Raw genomic sequence first — 15,802 nt, 5'->3', positions numbered from 1 at the left:
AAACTAAATGATTTAACTACCAAATGTAAACAATGGAAATGTATTTTGGGCCTGAAGCCCCCCTCCCCACACACACAGCAAAATACAGGCAGAATATTTGGTAAACATTTTGTTATTGTACAAGTAAGCATTATTATGTTTTCAATTCCATATGAAAGTGATAGCCAACTCCCTAACACATGGAGACATTAAGGGTTGCATATAAATTAATGACTATTAAACATTCAAATAAAATATTATCCTATGAAATTCCAGTAGCACAGGCCCAGATTTAGGTTATGTTGTATGATACTTTTTGTCTTTTTTCTCCGCTCCTGAAGGCTCTTGATTTGTGACCACTCTGAAGAACACATTTTCATTTCTGCTTTTTCTAAAGACCACAAAAAAAAGTGCATTGGGTCACATGTTAAAGGGACACTGAACCCAATTTTTTTCTTTTGTGATTCAGATAGAGCATGACATTTTAAGCAACTTTCTAATTTACTCCTATTATCAAATTTTCTTTATTCTCTTGGTATCTTTATTTGAAATGCAAGAATGTAAGTTTAGATGCCGGTCCATTTTTTGTGAACAACCTGGGTTGTCCTTGCTGATTGGTGGATAAATTCATCCACCAATAAAAAAGTTCTGAACCAAAAAAAAAGCTTAGATGCCTTCTTTTTCAAATAAAGATAACAAGAGAACGAAGAAAAATTGCTAATAGGAGTAAGTTAGAAAGTTGCTTAAAATTCCATGCTCTATCTGAATCATGATCAAATTTGGGTTCAGTGTCCCTTTAAAGGGACAGTATACTGTAAAATAGTTTTTCCCTTAATGTGTTTACAATTGCTTTTTTTACCAACTGCAGAGTAAAAAATGTATGAAAATTAGCTTTTTATGGCTTATTTGTGTATATTAAAGCTCTGATTTTGTGTTTTGAAGCCACAACCTAATAAAATGGGTTGAGCTTGTAGGTATAATCAGATCTCATTACTGTATCACATTGTGCAAATATACCTGCTTCTCTATCTTATATCTGCCCTTAAAACAATCACCAGTACTTTGAGAGAACAATGGAAAATCAACATTTTATTACCTTATCTCTGCTATATCGCACTGGGAGTGTAATTTCTTCTGCTGGCTGTGTTTACAAAGCTTATCTATAGCTGGTACGCGCGGCCACAAACTTTCAGAATAGGTGGGGATACCACATGCTAAATCAACAATTTCAAATGCCAATATAAGGGTAAAGGAGCTACTTGTAAACAATTTAATACACTCCAGCAGGTAAAGTGGATCATTGGGAACAAATTAAAGGGGAGAAAATTTTTGAGTAAACTGTCCCTTTAACCTCAGGCCACCAGCAAGCCATCTATTCCATAAGGTTATATGGCCTATCTTCACATTTTAATCTGCATTAAAGGGGCAGTAAACATATATATATATATATATATATATATATATATATATATATATATATAGTTATGCATAATGAAACATTTTCATTATTTGTTTTCTCCCTTTTTATGTAATGTAGCTCCAAAAATGTAGCAATTTTTAATTCTAAGAGCTTGGAATGCACCCTGCTGACTTTTCCAGGACAACTCTGCTAAATATCTGTCCCTAATTGGCTTTTTCAGATAACAACTGCAAAACGGTTCACTTTATACTAACTTTATGACCGTGACTAGCCTTGTGGTCTATGGACTAAAGAGCAGATTGGCCCCTCCAAATGAAGTGAATGGTGGGTGGAGTTTTGTTATTAAAAATAACTGCAGTAAAAAAATATGTAAATTTGTTTAAAAAAAAGTTACGACTTGGCTGATATGTTATTCTATAGCTAAACAACAGAAATGTCTTGCAATTACAATATGTTTACTGTCCCTTTAAATGTATTTCTATATTAAAAACACAAGAAGTATTGTAGTATACTTGTACACAAACACCTGACTTAGTAAATTACATTTAGAAATATTTAATCAAAATCAGAAATGTAATCTCCACTTCCTGTTTCTAAACATTTATTGACAAATTTGAATAACACTGTCAGGAGCAAATGAAAAGGATACAGAAAAGTGAAAGTATTTTAAGCATTGTGAGGTAAGTTATGACTGTGGAATCTATGAGTATATTCTATAGAAGACAGACATAGAATATGCAACAAAGGGATATGAAACCCAAAAACTTTCTTTCGTGATTCAGAAAGAGCTTACATAGTTCAGAAAGGTTTCTAATTTACTTCTATTAGCAAATTTGCTTCGCTACTATGACATTTTTGTTGAAGAGATACCTAGGTAGGTGTCTAGATCACTACATGGTAGGGAATAGTGCTGCCGTCTAGTGCTCTTGCAAATGCCTAACATTCTTTTCAACAAAAGATACTAAGAGAATGAAGAAAATTTGATAGAAGTAAATTAGAAAAGCGTTTAAAATTACCTGCTCCATCTGCATCATGAAAGAACATTTTTGGGTTTTATGTCCCTTTAAAACGTGATTATGGAAATAATTGGGCCTAGATCATTTGCATGACAACTAAAAAAATGACTTCCTTTATGTTTGTATTCCCACGGTGTGTGCTAGAAATTGTAATATATATTTTATTCAATTGTATGTCTTGTAAAACTCTAAAAGATTAAATACACCTTCTATTTTTCTTTTTTGTATATGAAATAGGCTGCTAATTATCAATAATTAAGGAGTATGGAAGTAAAAAATAAACTTTCATTATTCATCTAGAGAGTACAACCAAAAAAAAAAAAAAACTGCAAGCAGCAATATATACAGAAAGAGAAGAGCTCTCCGGATCGAACATCAGCTCAATAACTTGTTAGCTTGTAATATGGCGATTTAGCAATACAGGTGGCCCAAGCAAGACAGCTTTGCAACAGCATACATGCGGGTACAGCAGGTAGAGGGCAAAAAATATAAATTTAAGTCATTTAATGTCACATTTACTAGTGAATAAAGTAACAGAATAAAAAAAAAGGATTTCCCTGTGTCAAGATGGCTACCAGACCATGTCACATATATTACAAACAGCAGTGCTCGCCTTAGTTGTTAATAAACCTGGACTATTTGAAGCATTTTCATTAAGTGGTTTGCATTTTATGCTTCGTTGAAAAATATTGTTAATTTTTATAGAACCATTGATACAGCCACAAAATCACTAATTGTTTTTTCTAGTTCAGAAGATAATGCTGCACACAAAATGTAATGTCTTTCATTAGTGGTTTTGGAGAAGTTTTTGTAGTTTTTTTAAAACAGTGCACACAAAACCAAATGACCAACACTTTCAATTCCAATTTCCTGAAGTTTCCTTAATTTTTATACGTTTTAATTAAAGACTACAGCCACACTGTGCAAAGTTTGACAGCCATAAATCTTGTGGGCATTATGTCTGTAAGTAATCAGGTGTCTGTAACCTAGTTAAATAGTGTGATAATAGTGCAACAAGTGCAAATGGACGGAACTGAATGATAACCAAAAATTTAGCTGCTTGCATCAGCCATCTTGATTTTGTAAAAATCATGGTTTGAACAACTGTGGTATAGAGGACCTTGCTAAAGACCCATGTGCGGCTTCAGAAAAGAAGAAGATTTTGAATATTTTTGCACTACCCAAGATGGCCACCAAATAGGATTGCCACCTCAGCCATGTTTTCTCTTGGACACTTATGAGTTACGCATGCTGCAGGGTAAGCAGGGGGGACATTATGCCTCTGGACATCACATGAATAGTGCTAATGAACAGCAAAATACATGTTCCCCCTGTTTACCCAGCAGCATGCGTAACTAATAAGTGAACAGGAAAACATGGCCGAGGTGCAAACCGTCCACACCATGTAACTGAGGCACTTCTCTTGAACAACTGTACATCTAGGTCACAACAGCAATTAGCGCAGCATGTTTCACATCTGTAAAATAAGTGGTTCTGGAGAAGATTATCAAATGTGTGTCAACAGTGGTCACAAAAGACAATACAGCTGCCAGACCATGTGGCATATAACTGTGATGTTACATGAGAAGTAGCGCAGTATTAGTCTGTACCAGCTTACCTGATTGCAAGATATTTCTATATGAAGTAAATGTTTTATGGGCAATAGAACAAGTTGCAGAATAATAAATTAAAAATAAATAAATAATAATTGTGACAATAACAATAGGTTGTCCAGTAACTATGTTGCCGAGCCACCTTAAAATCACAAGTAACGTCATCTCCATATCAGCAATGAACTACTGGGACCTAGCTGAACACATCAAGTCAATACATGCTCTATCTGAACCCTTAAAGTTTTGACTACTATGTCCCTTTAAGCACTATGTGACAGCTGCCTCCCTGAAGGAGCTTAAAGGGACAGTAGCTTCAGCCATAAAGAGAACAACACATTCAATATTTAAATGTAACAGTAAAGTCAAAATTAGACTTAAATGGATTGGATGGCACATGGAATTTTAAACAACTTTCCATTTTACTTATGTTATCAATTTTACTTTGTTCTCTTGGTAACCTTTGTTAAAGAGTATTCCTAGGTGAGCATGCATGTGTTTTTTGACATCTGGCAGCAGTTTGCAACAATGTTTATAGCATTTTTCTACACAGCTGCAAACACTGCTGACATAAATTGCTGAAGACACACACCTAAGTTCCTATCACCATAACTAGCTTTACTCTTCAACAAAGGAAACCAAAAGGAATAAAGCTAAACTGTTAACCAAAGAAAACTGGAAATTGGAAACACAAATGTTTCTGTTTCTCAATATGCTTAGATTTTAAACACTGTTGCTGTTTCTATCTTAAAAGGAACTCCACAGCAATCTCAAGCACATATCACACCTTGGTGAATAGTGTAAAACAATTCAAATTTATTTCTTCATTTAAAATCACAGAGTTCACAGCATAGAACACCGCAATGACCAACAAAGCATAGAGAGGATAACTGGGCACCTATGCAGACCTGTTTCGTGCTCGTTAGCACTTGTTCACTGCTCACAGGGGCACAGCTTTACCCAACTAATTATACACATTTACTTAAAGGAACATTACATTTTTTAACAGTTCAGATAAATCCTCTCCATGTATTACTTGATATTCTGTCATATTAGTTAAAATTACAATATGGAAAACAAATAGCAATCAAGGGACAGCAATATATATTGTTATACAAATTTTAATTACTTCTAATATCAACTATATCTCAGTTAGTCTCCCTTAGATGGCTCTAACATATTGTTGCTCTAACATTTTACATTAACATTTATATTTATATTACAATGTCATATCATATTCGACTTATCCAAAATATTATAAATTCTTATAAATTTAAGAGCAACAAAATGTCAGCAACTCACACTAAAGTGCATAAAATGTTAAACACATAAGTCAATATCCTTCCTTGAGTTTAAACCATTTGGCACTGAAGTGTTTAAAATGAAAATCCAAAACACTTCTCTTGTATTCAGCTTCCCTTCTCTATCTCCACCTCTTTTCCAAACAGGCAAATGGTCTACGCTCTGTACAGCCAATAAGTTAGAATCAGAATCATGTAATTTTTTAAAGTGTCTCGCTATGGGTGTTTCTGACTCTGGGTCCTCAATTGATCTGACATGTGCCAAGAACCTGCCCTTAAGTGGTCTTTTGGTCCTTCCGACGTATTGCTTGAATCACCCCCTACAGGTCAAGAGGTATATTAAATGAGTCGTGGCACAAGTAACAACATTTTTTATTTTATGTGCATATGTAGTATGTGTTGAGCTAAAGTGTTCTCCCTCAATTACGTAGTCACAGGTTTTACATATATTCCTCCTACATCTATAGAAGCCTTTCCTTTGTTTAAGCCAGCATTTGTTAACCTTTTTTGGTAATTCAGAGGGTGAAAACAGAATTTATGTTTACCTGATAAATTACTTTCTCCAACGGTGTGTCCGGTCCACGGCGTCATCCTTACTTGTGGGATATTCTCTTCCCCAACAGGAAATGGCAAAGAGCCCAGCAAAGCTGGTCACATGATCCCTCCTAGGCTCCGTCTACCCCAGTCATTCGACCGACGTTAAGGAGGAATATTTGCATAGGAGAAACCATATGGTACCGTGGTGACTGTAGTTAAAGAAAATAAATTATCAGACCTGATTAAAAAAAAACCAGGGCGGGCCGTGGACCGGACACACCGTTGGAGAAAGTAATTTATCAGGTAAACATAAATTCTGTTTTCTCCAACATAGGTGTGTCCGGTCCACGGCGTCATCCTTACTTGTGGGAACCAATACCAAAGCTTTAGGACACGGATGAAGGGAGGGAGCAAATAAGGTCACCTAAATGGAAGGCACCACGGCTTGCAAAACCTTTCTCCCAAAAATAGCCTCAGAAGAAGCAAAAGTATCAAACTTGTAAAATTTGGTAAAAGTGTGCAGTGAAGACCAAGTCGCTGCCCTACATATCTGATCAACAGAAGCCTCGTTCTTGAAGGCCCATGTGGAAGCCACAGCCCTAGTGGAATGAGCTGTGATTCTTTCGGGAGGCTGCCGTCCGGCAGTCTCGTAAGCCAATCTGATGATGCTTTTAATCCAAAAAGAGAGAGAGGTAGAAGTTGCTTTTTGACCTCTCCTTTTACCGGAATAAACAACAAACAAGGAAGATGTTTGTCTAAAATCCTTTGTAGCATCTAAATAGAATTTTAGAGCGCGAACAACATCCAAATTGTGCAACAAACGTTCCTTCTTTGAAACTGGTTTCGGGCACAGAGAAGGTACGATAATCTCCTGGTTAATGTTTTTGTTAGAAACAACTTTTGGAAGAAAACCAGGTTTAGTACGTAAAACCACCTTATCTGCATGGAACACCAGATAAGGAGGAGAACACTGCAGAGCAGATAATTCTGAAACTCTTCTAGCAGAAGAAATTGCTAAATTGAGACTCCAAGGAGGAGTCAAAGGTTTGTAAACAGGCTTAATTCTAACCAGAGCCTGAACAAAGGCTTGAACATCTGGCACAGCTGCCAGCTTTTTGTGAAGTAACACAGACAAGGCAGAAATCTGTCCCTTCAGGGAACTTGCAGATAATCCTTTTTCCAATCCTTCTTGAAGGAAGGATAGAATCTTAGGAATCTTAACCTTGTCCCAAGGGAATCCTTTAGATTCACACCAACAGATATATTTTTTCCAAATTTTGTGGTAAATCTTTCTAGTTACAGGCTTTCTGGCCTGAACAAGAGTATCGATAACAGAATCTGAGAACCCTCGCTTCGATAAGATCAAGCATTCAATCTCCAAGCAGTCAGCTGGAGTGAAACCAGATTCGGATGTTCGAACGGACCCTGAACAAGAAGGTCTCGTCTCAAAGGTAGCTTCCAAGGTGGAGCCGATGACATATTCACCAGATCTGCATACCAAGTCCTGCGTGGCCACGCAGGAGTTATCAAGATCACCGACGCCCTCTCCTGATTGATCCTGGCTACCAGCCTGGGGATGAGAGGAAACGGCGGGAACACATAAGCTAGTTTGAAGGTCCAAGGTGCTACTAGTGCATCCACTAGAGCCGCCTTGGGATCCCTGGATCTGGACCCGTAGCAAGGAACCTTGAAGTTCTGACGAGAGGCCATCAGATCCATGTCTGGAATGCCCCACAGCTGAGTGACTTGGGCAAAGATTTCCGGATGGAGTTCCCACTCCCCCGGATGCAATGTCTGACAACTCAGAAAATCCGCTTCCCAATTTTCCACTCCTGGGATGTGGATAGCAGACAGGTGGCAGGAGTGAGACTCCGCCCATAGAATGATTTTGGTCACTTCTTCCATCGCTAGGGAACTCCTTGTTCCCCCCTGATGGTTGATGTACGCAACAGTTGTCATGTTGTCTGATTGAAACCGTATGAACTTGGCCCTCGCTAGCTGAGGCCAAGCTTTGAGAGCATTGAATATCGCTCTCAGTTCCAGAATATTTATCGGTAGAAGAGATTCTTCCCGAGACCAAAGACCCTGAGCTTTCAGGGATCCCCAGACCGCGCCCCAGCCCATCAGACTGGCGTCGGTCGTGACAATGACCCACTCTGGTCTGCGGAATGTCATCCCTTGTGACAGGTTGTCCAGGGACAGCCACCAACGGAGTGAGTCTCTGGTCCTCTGATTTACTTGTATCTTCGGAGACAAGTCTGTATAGTCCCCATTCCACTGACTGAGCATGCACAGTTGTAATGGTCTTAGATGAATGCGCGCAAAAGGAACTATGTCCATTGCCGCTACCATCAACCCGATCACTTCCATGCACTGAGCTATGGAAGGAAGAGGAACGGAACGAAGTATCCGACAAGAGTCTAGAAGTTTTGTTTTTCTGGCCTCTGTCAGAAAAATCCTCATTTCTAAGGAGTCTATTATTGTTCCCAAGAAGGGAACCCTTGTTGACGGAGATAGAGAACTCTTTTCCACGTTCACTTTCCATCCGTGAGATCTGAGAAAGGCCAGGACAATGTCCGTGTGAGCCTTTGCTTGAGGAAGGGACGACGCTTGAATCAGAATGTCGTCCAAGTAAGGTACTACAGCAATGCCCCTTGGTCTTAGCACAGCTAGAAGGGACCCTAGTACCTTTGTGAAAATCCTTGGAGCAGTGGCTAATCCGAAAGGAAGCGCCACGAACTGGTAATGCTTGTCCAGGAATGCGAACCTTAGGAACCGATGATGTTCCTTGTGGATAGGAATATGTAGATACGCATCCTTTAAATCCACCGTGGTCATGAATTGACCTTCCTGGATGGAAGGAAGAATAGTTCGAATGGTTTCCATCTTGAACGATGGAACCTTGAGAAACTTGTTTAAGATCTTGAGATCTAAGATTGGTCTGAACGTTCCCTCTTTTTTGGGAACTATGAACAGATTGGAGTAGAACCCCATCCCTTGTTCTCTTAATGGAACAGGATGAATCACTCCCATTTTTAACAGGTCTTCTACACAATGTAAGAATGCCTGTCTTTTTATGTGGTCTGAAGACAACTGAGACCTGTGGAACCTCCCCCTTGGGGGAAGCCCCTTGAATTCCAGAAGATAACCTTGGGAGACTATTTCTAGCGCCCAAGGATCCAGAACATCTCTTGCCCAAGCCTGAGCGAAGAGAGAGAGTCTGCCCCCCACCAGATCCGGTCCCGGATCGGGGGCCAACATTTCATGCTGTCTTGGTAGCAGTGGCAGGTTTCTTGGCCTGCTTTCCCTTGTTCCAGCCTTGCATTGGTCTCCAAGCTGGCTTGGCTTGAGAAGTATTACCCTCTTGCTTAGAGGACGTAGCACTTTGGGCTGGTCCGTTTCTACGAAAGGGACGAAAATTAGGTTTATTTTTTGCCTTGAAAGGCCGATCCTGAGGAAGGGCATGGCCCTTACCCCCAGTGATATCAGAGATAATCTCTTTCAAGTCAGGGCCAAACAGCGTTTTCCCCTTGAAAGGAATGTTAAGTAGCTTGTTCTTGGAAGACGCATCAGCCGACCAAGATTTCAACCAAAGCGCTCTGCGCGCCACAATAGCAAACCCAGAATTCTTAGCCGCTAACCTAGCCAATTGCAAAGTGGCGTCTAGGGTGAAAGAATTAGCCAATTTGAGAGCATTGATTCTGTCCATAATCTCCTCATAAGGAGGAGAATCACTATCGACCGCCTTTATCAGCTCATCGAACCAGAAACATGCGGCTGTAGCGACAGGGACAATGCATGAAATTGGTTGTAGAAGGTAACCCTGCTGAACAAACATCTTTTTAAGCAAACCTTCTAATTTTTTATCCATAGGATCTTTGAAAGCACAACTATCCTCTATGGGTATAGTGGTGCGTTTGTTTAAAGTGGAAACCGCTCCCTCGACCTTGGGGACTGTCTGCCATAAGTCCTTTCTGGGGTCGACCATAGGAAACAATTTTTTAAATATGGGGGGAGGGACGAAAGGAATACCGGGCCTTTCCCATTCTTTATTAACAATGTCCGCCACCCGCTTGGGTATAGGAAAAGCTTCTGGGAGCCCCGGGACCTCTAGGCACTTGTCCATTTTACATAGTTTCTCTGGGATGACCAACTTGTCACAATCATCCAGAGTGGATAATACCTCCTTAAGCAGAATGCGGAGATGTTCCAACTTAAATTTAAACGTAATCACATCAGGTTCAGCTTGTTGAGAAATGTTCCCTGAATCAGTAATTTCTCCCTCAGACAAAACCTCCCTGGCCCCATCAGACTGGGTTAGGGGCCCTTCAGAAACATTATTATCAGCGTCGTCATGCTCTTCAGTATCTAAAACAGAGCAGTCGCGCTTACGCTGATAAGTGTTCATTTTGGCTAAAATGTTTTTGACAGAATTATCCATTACAGCCGTTAATTGTTGCATAGTAAGGAGTATTGGCGCGCTAGATGTACTAGGGGCCTCCTGAGTGGGCAAGACTCGTGTAGACGAAGGAGGGAATGATGCAGTACCATGCTTACTCCCCTCACTTGAGGAATCATCTTGGGCATCATTGTCATTGTCACATAAATCACATTTATTTAAATGAATAGGAATTCTGGCTTCCCCACATTCAGAACACAGTCTATCTGGTAGTTCAGACATGTTAAACAGGCATAAACTTGATAACAAAGTACAAAAAACGTTTTAAAATAAAACCGTTACTGTCACTTTAAATTTTAAACTGAACACACTTTATTACTGCAATTGCGAAAAAACATGAAGGAATTGTTCAAAATTCACCAAATTTTCACCACAGTGTCTTAAAGCCTTAAAAGTATTGCACACCAAATTTGGAAGCTTTAACCCTTAAAATAACGGAACCGGAGCCGTTTTGAACTTTAACCCCTTTACAGTCCCTGGTATCTGCTTTGCTGAGACCCAACCAAGCCCAAAGGGGAATACGATACCAAATGACGCCTTCAGAAAGTCTTTTCTAAGTATCAGAGCTCCTCTCACATGCGACTGCATGCCATGCCTCTCAAAAACAAGTGCGCAACACCGGCGCGAAAATGAGGCTCTGCCTATGATTTGGGAAAGCCCCTAAAGAATAAGGTGTCTAAAACAGTGCCTGCCGATATTATTATATCAAAATACCCAGATTAAATGATTCCTCAAGGCTAAATATGTGTTAATAATGAATCGATTTAGCCCAGAAAAAGTCTACAGTCTTAATAAGCCCTTGTGAAGCCCTTATTTACGATCTTAATAAACATGGCTTACCAGATCCCATAGGGAAAATGACAGCTTCCAGCATTACATCGTCTTGTTAGAATGTGTCATACCTCAAGCAGCAAGAGACTGCTCACTGTTCCCCCAACTGAAGTTAATTGCTCTCAACAGTCCTGTGTGGAACAGCCATGGATTTTAGTGACGGTTGCTAAAATCATTTTCCTCATACAAACAGAAATCTTCATCTCTTTTCTGTTTCTGAGTAAATAGTACATACCAGCACTATTTCAAAATAACAAACTCTTGATTGAATAATAAAAACTACAGTTAAACACTAAAAAACTCTAAGCCATCTCCGTGGAGATGTTGCCTGTACAACGGCAAAGAGAATGACTGGGGTAGACGGAGCCTAGGAGGGATCATGTGACCAGCTTTGCTGGGCTCTTTGCCATTTCCTGTTGGGGAAGAGAATATCCCACAAGTAAGGATGACGCCGTGGACCGGACACACCTATGTTGGAGAAATATAGTTGCCTATTGTTTTTCCTTTTCTGGAAATACATTCACAACCTCCCTGTACTACTTTATTGAGTATCAGATCTGTGTATGAAATTGGAATGCATTCTTTTACAATGCTAAATATACTGGTTATATATAACAGTTGTCACAAATTTGTGCTTTTGGTGTCTATTGCTGGAAACTTTATTTTTATAGCACAGTAGGGTCCCTGGGCATATCATCTACTTCTTTTTGTGCTTTATTGAGGGTTCTATCATCATAACCTCTCTCTTTTAGCTGTTTGGTTACCAGTTCTGCCTGTTCTATATATTTATCATTGTTTGTACAATTTCAATTGATCTTTGTATAAATTTTTGGTCACTATGTCAAAAACTTCAATAGCCTATAATCCCTTTTCATGTATTATTGATGTGTATAGCGACGGTACATCTACCAGCAAGAATCTATAAGAGGACTTCCATTTAATGTCCTTTAATTTCAACAATAGAGAGATAGTGTCTTGTATAAAGCTAGGTAAACCTCTAACTAGCGGTTGAAGGAAGCTATCGATAAGGTCAGAAAGGGGCTCATTTAAAGAATTTATGCCCGCTATTATGTGACGACCAGGGGGATTAGACATATCCTTGTGAACTTTCGGGAAATAGTGAAATATGGGTATTACGGAGTGTTCAGACAGTAACATTTTTTGGGTGTTTTGAGAAATAAAATTATTATATCGTGCAGATCTAACTATGCCATATAAAAAGATTCTGTAGTTTAGTAGGATTTTCTTTCAGTTTAGTGTATACATCCCTGTCTTGGAGTTGTCTGTATGCCTCCTTAGTTTAAGTATCCCTATCTAAAAACTACAACCTTTCCCCCTTTATCCGAAGCCCTAACGACAATCCTGTCATCCTGAGTTAATTTGTTTAGTGCCTCTTTTTCTTTGGGGGATAAGTTGTGTTTCTGATTTAGATTTGTAGTATTAATCTTTTAATTTTTCTTCCACTACTTTCTGAAAGATTTCCACAGAATTTGATATAGAGTTGACAGGTTAGAAACTGCTCTTTTTTCTGAATTTATCAGTGTCAATGTCATTTTCTGAGACATAGGGGCATATTCATCAAGCATATTTACCAAGACCTCTGCTCCATAACTTGTCCGCCTGCTCTGAGGCAGCGGACAGAAATCAACCCGATCAAATACGATCGGGTTAATTGACACCCCCTTGGCCACAAATCAGCATTTATCGATGTGCGGCAGACATGATACGCTACATCATATCATGTTCGCTTGCACATTGATAAATATGCCCTTAAGTCTTCAGAATTTTCACTATTTCCATTTATAAGATCTTGAAGATCAGTAACAGTACATAAATCAGAAAAAGTGAAGCAGTTAACTATATTCTGTTCAGAACCCACTTGTATAGTCTTATCCTGTTCTGCATTCATAAAATGTTTGCGCAGAATCAGCTTACGCACAAACCTGTTTACATCAAGCATTGTATAAAATAAATTAAAATGATGAGATGGAACAAAGACCTTTAGATAACAAACTTATTTCAGTTAGATTAACACTTAAGAGGTTAAGTACATTATTATTTATGCATATTTCTTTTGTTGAATTCTTGATCTTGTTGCATAAGTTTTTGGTTGTACATTCTTCTTCTCCTGATGTACAGGATTTTCCCTCTCTATGGTCATTACCCGTGTATCTTTTCCCTCTTTTGCCTCTATGTATTTTTTTCTTCGCCCTGTTGGAAAAGTCCCAACCTGATCGTTTTTTTGAGGCATTAGGAGCGGGTATTTCAAATGTTGATTGTAAAACTGTTGGCAAGGGTTCTTCATGGGTCCCCTCATAGTCTGAAGACTCCACCTCATATTCAGTGTCAGAAAAGGTTACCTGTTTAGATTTCTGAACCATCTTCTCCCTTTCCTGGGTTCACAATTATAATTTTCATTATTATCCCATCTGTAAACTGATTGGTGGTCATAATCGTATTTATCCCTAGAGATTTTTCTGGATTTAAACTCCCACAATTCCTAACGGAATGTCACCATGTTTTTTTCAAACGGTTTATCATAGGTTTTAAACTCAGGATCTTTTTGGACAGTTTTTAATCTTTCTTGTATTTCCTTGATTTCTGCCACTAGCTCATTCCTTTGTTTTTGTTTGTAATCAATTAGTAGTTCAATCAGAGTAAAGGAACATGTATCCAAAATTGTGTTCCATTTTGCAATAAAATCTATCTTAAAGGGACAGTAAAGTTTGATGATCCAGATAAAGTATGTAATGTAAAACAACTTTCCATTTTACTTCTATTATCCAATTTGCCGTGTTTAAAGCATACCTAGGTAAGTTCGGGAACAGCAATTAACTTCTGGGAGCTAGCTGCTGATTGGTGGCTGCACTTACTGTATATGCATGTTGTTATTGGTTCACCGGATGTGTTCAGCTAGCTCACAGTAATTAATTGCTGCTACTAAATCAAAGGATTCCAACAGTAAATAATAATAGCAAATGTTGCCTACTATATAAATGCTATTGTTGAGCATCGTTATATTCTGAAAGTTGTTTATTTACTGTTGTCTTAATTTGAACTTTGTCTGATCCTTTTGTAAGTATATTTTAAATCTTAAGGTACAATGTTCTAAAATGTTTCCAATATTTACCGGACTCTGCATTACAGCATTTCACTTATACATCAGTTTATGTCTATGCACCAATATCTTGCTCTTACAGTGTTTTTCAGCATCTTTACAGGGAGTGCAGAATTATTAGGCAAGTTGTATTTTTGAGGATTCATTTTATTATTGAACAACAACCATGTTCTCAATGAACCCAAAAAACTCATTAATATCAAAGCTGAATAGTTTTGGAAGTAGTTTTTAGTTTGTTTTTAGTTTTAGCTATTTTAGGGGGATATCTGTGTGTGCAGGTGACTATTACTGTGCATAATTATTAGGCAACTTAACAAAAAACAAATATATACCCATTTCAATTATTTATTTTTACCAGTGAAACCAATATAACATCTCAACATTCACAAATATACATTTCTGACATTCAAAAACAAAACAAAAACAAATCAGTGACCAATATAGCCACCTTTCTTTGCAAGGACACTTAAAAGCCTGCCATCCATGGATTCTGTCAGTGTTTTGATCTGTTCACCATCAACATTGCGTGCAGCAGCAACCACAGCCTCCCAGACACTGTTCAGAGAGGTGTACTGTTTTCCCTCCTTGTAAATCTCACATTTGATGATGGACCACAGGTTCTCAATGGGGTTCAGATCAGGTGAACAAGGAGGCCATGTCATTAGATTTTCTTCTTTTATACCCTTTCTTGCCAGCCACGCTGTGGAGTACTTGGACGCGTGTGATGGAGCATTGTCCTGCATGAAAATCATGTTTTTCTTGAAGGATGCAGACTTCTTCCTGTACCACTGCTTGAAGAAGGTGTCTTCCAGAAACTGGCAGTAGGACTGGGAGTTGAGCTTGACTCCATCCTCAACCCGAAAAGGCCCCACAAGCTCATCTTTGATGATACCAGCCCAAACCAGTACTCCACCTCCACCTTGCTGGCGTCTGAGTCGGACTGGAGCTCTCTGCCCTTTACCAATCCAGCCACTGGCCCATCCATCTGGCCCATCAAGACTCACTCTCATTTCATCAGTCCATAAAACCTTAGAAAAATCAGTCTTGAGATATTTCTTGGCCCAGTCTTGACGTTTCAGCTTGTGTGTCTTGTTCAGTGGTGGTCGTCTTTCAGCCTTTCTTACCTTGGCCATGTCTCTGAGTATTGCACACCTTGTGCTTTTGGGCACTCCAGTGATGTTGCAGCTCTGAAATATGGCCAAACTGGTGGCAAGTGGCATCTTGGCAGCTGCACGCTTGACTTTTCTCAGTTCATGGGCAGTTATTTTGCGCCTTGGTTTTTCCACACGCTTCTTGCGACCCTGTTGACTATTTTGAATGAAACGCTTGATTGTTCGATGATCACGCTTCAGAAGCTTTGCAATTTTAAGAGTGCTGCATCCCTCTGCAAGATATCTCACTATTTTTGACTTTTCTGAGCCTGTCAAGTCCTTCTTTTGACCCATTTTGCCAAAGGAAAGGAAGTTGCCTAATAATTATGCACACCTGATATAGGGTGTTGATGTCATTAGACCACACCCCTTCTCATTAC

General features: G+C 39.0%; 1 protein-coding gene across 2 annotated transcripts in view; it reads right to left on the bottom strand.

Annotated features, from left to right (window-relative positions):
• Nucleotides 1-15,802, bottom strand: part of NFKB1 (nuclear factor kappa B subunit 1) — a 287,360-nt gene that overhangs the window by 212,419 nt on the left and 59,139 nt on the right. The gene's annotated exons all lie outside the window — the stretch shown is intronic.

This window comes from Bombina bombina, chromosome 2 (genome assembly GCF_027579735.1).
Source record: "Bombina bombina isolate aBomBom1 chromosome 2, aBomBom1.pri, whole genome shotgun sequence".
Taxonomy (NCBI): domain Eukaryota; kingdom Metazoa; phylum Chordata; class Amphibia; order Anura; family Bombinatoridae; genus Bombina; species Bombina bombina.
The sequence above is the reverse complement of the archived record's forward strand: the minus strand, read 5'-3'. Positions and strand labels throughout refer to the sequence as shown.